Below are 6000 nucleotides of genomic sequence, written 5' to 3'. Positions count from 1 at the left end.
GCATACAGCAGATGTGTCCTATAACAAAAAGATGGAATCTAGAAAAATTAAATTTTAAATATTTAAGGTAAAACTATATAGTTAACAGAAGAAACTACACAGAATATCTTTCTGAATGTGGGTTGAGAGAAATAATATTTTGAATCCGTTTTGTTTTTTATCATCTTTTTAATTTTATTAAAATACTTTTGATTATATGAAATGTTAGCATAATTCTAAAAATCACAACCATATATAAGATATTCTCAGAGAATCTCATTCTAAAAGTGTATCCCTTTTACTCCATTCCCATCATTCCTATCATTGCTACTTTTTTGTTCTATGTGAACATTAAAGGAACTTTAAAACATATCATAAACTGATACAGAGAATCTAAAATATATGTGACTGAACCACATAAAGGATTTTTAGAAATAAGTAAGAAAAAGTCAATAAACTAGTAAAAAAATGAGCATTTGTCTGAAGTAAAATTTGAATATGCAATACTCAAATAAAAAGGGACTCAATCTTCACATTTAGCTTAATCAGCTCTCAGGATATGTACATATGTTTAAAAATGTTGAAGTGAAGTATTGATTTTTGATGAGGCTGCCACAAAGTGGACGTGCACACGCAGTGTTCTTTGTTGCTGTGTATATTTATAAGAAACATCTTCCATTTTCCATCATCCATGAAAGCTGAAAATGTGCATTCCCTCATAAATAGAAATTCCATGTTTGTTAAGAATGGTAAACATGAAATGAAGAATAATGGAAGTTGGTGCTAAGAAATGAGATAGATGATACTTTAAAGTTAAGAGAAATAATCTGTTTCATAAAGTGATTAATAGACGTGCTGGTAGTCATCCTATCTCAAATGTTGTAAGGCAGAAGGATTCCCAAAGACACACACCCAAATCCCTAGAACCCATGAACACATTATGTTACATGATAAAAAAAGCTTTGTAGATAATGAAGTTAAAAATTTCAACATAGGGATATTATCCTGGATTATCTCAATAAAAGTGAAAAAGTGAAAGTGTTAGTCGCTCAGCTGTGTCTGGAATTTGAGACCCCATGGACTGTAGCTCACCAGATTCCTTTGTCCATGGACTACTCCAGGCAAGAATACTGGAGAGGGAAGATTTTCTCTTTTTCAGGGTCTTCTCAACCTAGGGATTGAATCCAGGTCTCCTGCATTGCAGGCAGATTCTTTTTTTTTTTTTTTAAATTATTTTAATTGAAAGAGAATGCCTGTCCAAGAAAGAAGATGGAATAAAAGAATGTGAAAATTTTCATAGGACTATATCCAAGTACCTACAAAGTATTCTATAAAGGTCAATAAACTCTAGAATTTCCTATCACTTCATATTTCATATTTTCAGTCTTGTGAAATCCCCCTTTCTCTTTTTAAAACAAATTATTGGCCCTTCCTTTGTTTCGTTAGCCGTTGTCTCAATTACATATAAGAATGGCTATTTTTCTTACATAAAATAAATTCAAAACAGTGAAGCAATTACAATTTAACAAATATGTAGCTTTATCCTTTAAGGTATAGAAGGAAAAATAATTTTGAATCTTATTTTTGCTTCTAGAATAAGAAATCATGAATTGATTTCTCTGGAATGGAAAAAAAGTGAAGGTTGAAATTGGAATCATATTATAAGAGAAGTATAATTAGATAAAGTTAATGTTCCAAGCAGGATCTATATGTTCTATTTCTAATTTCTAATCTTCACAGAGCTTCTAAATCCTTTCTGCCTCTTGGCATAGATTTAATCATCACTTTCCCTCAAAGTGATTTAAAATGAATTCATTATGTGACTTATTTAACAGTTGAACAAGGGAAGCCTCCAAACCTAATCAGAGCCTAAAACAAATGCATTATTAATATATAAATAAGCAAGAGTCACAGTATAGTATATATAATTAGAATTTTATTTGTATATATTTTTTCATGGGTCATCTGCATCTGAAGAAACTCACTTAAATATTATGATGCCCTTCTGCTGAGTTTTTAATGTCTTTGCTGTGCTAAAAGTGGCTAAATATATAGAATTGATTTTTCTCTCCTAAAAAAAAAAGAAAATTAAATTGCAGCATGGTCTTTAAATATTCACCTCTGGAACAGTTCCTAAACTCTCCACTGGATGGTCAGAGATGTATACCTGTGGCGGATTCATTTTGATATATGGCAGAAGCAATACAATATTGTAAAGTTAAAAAATAAAATAAAAAAGAGGATATTGACATAGGCAAACAGATACTGTTTGTGTGATTAAAATAGAGGTTTGACCAGTTTGTGATGAAGGCAGAAGTGGTTTGAGAGAACAGAAACATTAGAACATTTTACTCAGGAAAGTTTGAAAGTTATTGTTTTTTTTTTTTTTTTTTTTCCTTTGTTGGTTCTTAAAATTGTGACTTACTCTTCTGCACTTGCATGAAGTTAAGAATTTTCTCATGTTTAGGAACAAAGTGTCCTTGTAAAAAATTAAGAATGGAGCAAGTTAATGAGGAAAGAGTGATATGCATTCTGTCATTTATTCAATAAACAGTAAAAACTTATCAAGGTGCCAAGTACTGACCTTTCTTGGAATGGGTAGTCTCTAACTTTTTATACCGCCCTGTTTGAAACCTATGAATTGAGTCATCTGAAGCACATAAGGCTGCATATTCTCATAGTAGTTTAGTAATACTTGGTTATAGGAAGTTAGCATCGAACCTAACAGAACATCTAGAATCAGTCCTGGCTGAAGACTTGTGGACATATTCAGTGCTGGAGAAATGTTATTGTACCTTCCTGGGAAAAGACAGTTCAATTGACAGTTGTGCATATATGCCTTGGATAACTGATTCTAGTAAAACAATCAAATTGTTTTGAATCTAACTGTCTTAATCTGCAAAATGGGGGCACACTTTTTTTTAAGTTTCAAGAGGGGACTGTGAGAATTAATGAAAATCTTTAAATTGCCATTCTCATTTTTATTCCTGTAGCCTTTATGTACTTTCCTAACTAGTCATTTTCTTTGAGATTTACATATCTGAGATTTACATAGATTTCATTTGATTATTTCAATGAAATTACATTGATTTCATTACATTTGAGATTTACATAGATCTTCATAATGCTATTAAAACAATCTATCAAAGTGTAAATGTAATTATACTACACTCCTCTTAGATATCCCATGAGTGAATACCTCTTCATGGCTTGGACTCAATTTTTCTGTGTGTGTAACATATATTAAAAAAAAAAAAAAATCCATGAGATGGCCCTGGAGACTCCCAAACTTTTGTGTTTTGTTTATGTGCGTGCTAAGTCACCTAAGTCATGTCCAACTCTTTGTGACCCCATGGAATGCAGCCCACCAGGCTCCTCAGTCCATGGGATTCTTCAGGCAAGAATATTGGGTCGTCATGCCATAAAATGCGAAATCCCTTGCTTTTCTGAGTAGACAGTATTTCTGATACAAGTGTCTTTCCACTTACACTAATTAGGCCTTATGTTCGTCATTCTCTAACACATATGTCTGTAGAGGGTAAAAAGGAGTGGAGGTAGGAGTGGAGGTAGAGATGGAGGTGTTCCTAGCTCTAGTTATAGGTTATCTCATTATTCTGATTCTTTAGGAGACCTCAGCTTTCCCGCCCTTAGTAAATTTCCTCTGAGAAAATCATCTAACACCAATCACCCTTCACCAAAAACACAAATGACCAGATTACGTGTTGTTCTTCTGGAATCTAATCCAAGCTCCAAAGATGATATTTTATTTATTTTTTTTAAATTTTTTAAAATTTTATTTTATTTTTAAACTTTACAATATTGTATTGGTTTTGCCAAATATCGACATGAATCCACCACAGGTATACATGTGTTCCCCATCCTGAACCCTCTTCCCTCCTCCCTCCCCATACCATCCCTCTGGGCCATCCCAGTGCACCAGCCCCAAACATCCAGTATCATGCATCGAACCTGGACTGGCGACTTGTTCCGTATATGATATTATACGTATTTCAATGCCATTCTCCCAAATCATCCCACCCTCTCCCTCTCCCACAGAGTCCAAAAGACTGTTCTATACATCAGTGTCTCTTTTGCTGTCTTGTATACAGGATTATTGTTACTTTAATAAGTCGGGATCTTCAAAGTGATTTTAAGAATTTTGAGGGCAGGCAATTAAAAGATAATTAGTCATATTTATAAACCTAAGTAGTAGTGACTAGCCTAATAAATCTATGTTGAATTAAATCGAAAACATAGTATTCTGAGTAGCCAACAGTAGTTACTGCTCAATACATGTGAGTCAATTAACCATCAACATTTTAAAGACAACAGAAAAACAGTAGAAAATAAATGAATTTTAAAGCTATCTCAAAAAATTCAAAGAGCTTTAGCAATGTGTTCACTTGAGTTTAAAAGGTTGTGTAAAATTTCAAAATTAAGATGGAGCCTGCTTTCACTTTGTCCCTCCCCTTCCATCAATTTAGTCTAGAGTCTACAAGTATGCATCTGGATCCAGGTAATATTTGTGGAATAAAGATATTGTCAAGGGGAGTAGGGAGTACATTTAAATTTATTATCACATGAGATATTCAAATGGTTACAGTCCTTTCTTAATCTTACTCATAGTTAAGATACCATTAGAACCCTCAGTTTGGAAATAACTCTAGGAACCAGAAATGGAATCGCTCCAGACCTATTTATTCATGAACTTTTAAATTTATTTAACAATTACTTACTGAGAACCTTTCATGGGCAGGCAACTATGCTAGGAACTAGAAATACAAGGATGGACAAAAGAGACGTAACTCCACACTGAGGTTCTAACCTCAATTTTTCCTAACAGTACCTGTGCTCATTCTGCTATAGGATTATGAACTTTGCTTTTTATACTAATTCTAGGGCTACTGTGTCAGTGTTCCTGGCATCATGATGCAAGTCAGAGACTATATTCACTTTTTGAATGCTATTCATAGTAGACACAATGGAAATATGTAGAGAAATATGCAAAGAAGAAAAGACCTATCCAAACTGTTATTATCATAGACTACATTTTAAATTATTTTTATAAAAAGAGGTGATCAAGGAATATTCACCTAAATAATATACAGGGAAAACATTATAGAGATGTCAGAAAGTAATTATAAAGAGTATCATATTTTTTCTGGCTTTTGTAGTATTTGTGGCAATTTGCATTTTATTAGCTTCACAATTTATAATGATTTCTCCACATTCTAAGTAAATATTAATGTGTTTATCTAATATTATTTATAATACATGCCATTTATATTATATAAGCTTTAAGGCTTGCAAAGCCTGTATCTACCAATGATTATAGCAATGTAGAAATTCATTGTTTATATAGCTTTTTACACATAGTTCTCAACTACTGCTCTTCCAAAATATATTTTGCATCTGCATTTTTGCTTCTGAATAAGAAATTCTGGTTCAGATACTGAAATATATTTATTTCCAAGGCCATTCAAGGGAACCGATAGTGAAAGTCACTTAGTCATATCTGATCTTTGTGACCCCATGGACTATACTAGAGTGGGTAGCCATTCCCTTCTCCAGGGGATCTTCCCAACCCAGGCATCAAATCCAGGTCTCCCATACTGAGGGCAGATTCTTTTTTTTTTTAATATAAATTTATTTATTTTCATTGGAGGCTAATTATTTTACAATATTTTATTTGGGGAGGGAAGTGGGAGTGGGGTTCAGGATGGGGAACACATGTACAGCCCTGGCAGATTCATGTCAATGTAAGGCAAAACCGATACAATATTGTAGGCAGATTCTTTACCAGCTGAGCTACCAGGGAAGTCCTGTGAACTGAGGCTCTTCCTATTCCAATCCCAGGACTTCCTCATGTACAGAAATTTTCCCTAGTCCCACTGAGAAAAGAAGCAAGTGAGTTTGCTAAATTTTGCAGAGTTTGCTATTTATTTTTTGAATACATTCTTACATAATGATGAAAATGTTTGTATACATTACTACCTTGACTCTCCCAACACATTTCTGACA

General features: G+C 33.2%; 1 long non-coding RNA gene across 1 annotated transcript in view; it reads right to left on the bottom strand.

Annotated features, from left to right (window-relative positions):
* Window positions 1-1918: 1918 nt before the first annotated feature.
* The window catches only part of LOC132346722 (uncharacterized), a 90684-nt gene continuing 86602 nt past the window's right edge, over window positions 1919-6000 (bottom strand). The window contains exon 5 of the long non-coding RNA XR_009496637.1: window positions 1919-2050. This is a non-coding gene — a long non-coding RNA (uncharacterized lncRNA). The remainder of the gene's footprint in view (window positions 2051-6000) is intronic.

Source organism: Bos taurus, chromosome 12 (genome assembly GCF_002263795.3).
Source record: "Bos taurus isolate L1 Dominette 01449 registration number 42190680 breed Hereford chromosome 12, ARS-UCD2.0, whole genome shotgun sequence".
Classification (NCBI taxonomy): domain Eukaryota; kingdom Metazoa; phylum Chordata; class Mammalia; order Artiodactyla; family Bovidae; genus Bos; species Bos taurus.
The sequence above is the reverse complement of the archived record's forward strand: the minus strand, read 5'-3'. Positions and strand labels throughout refer to the sequence as shown.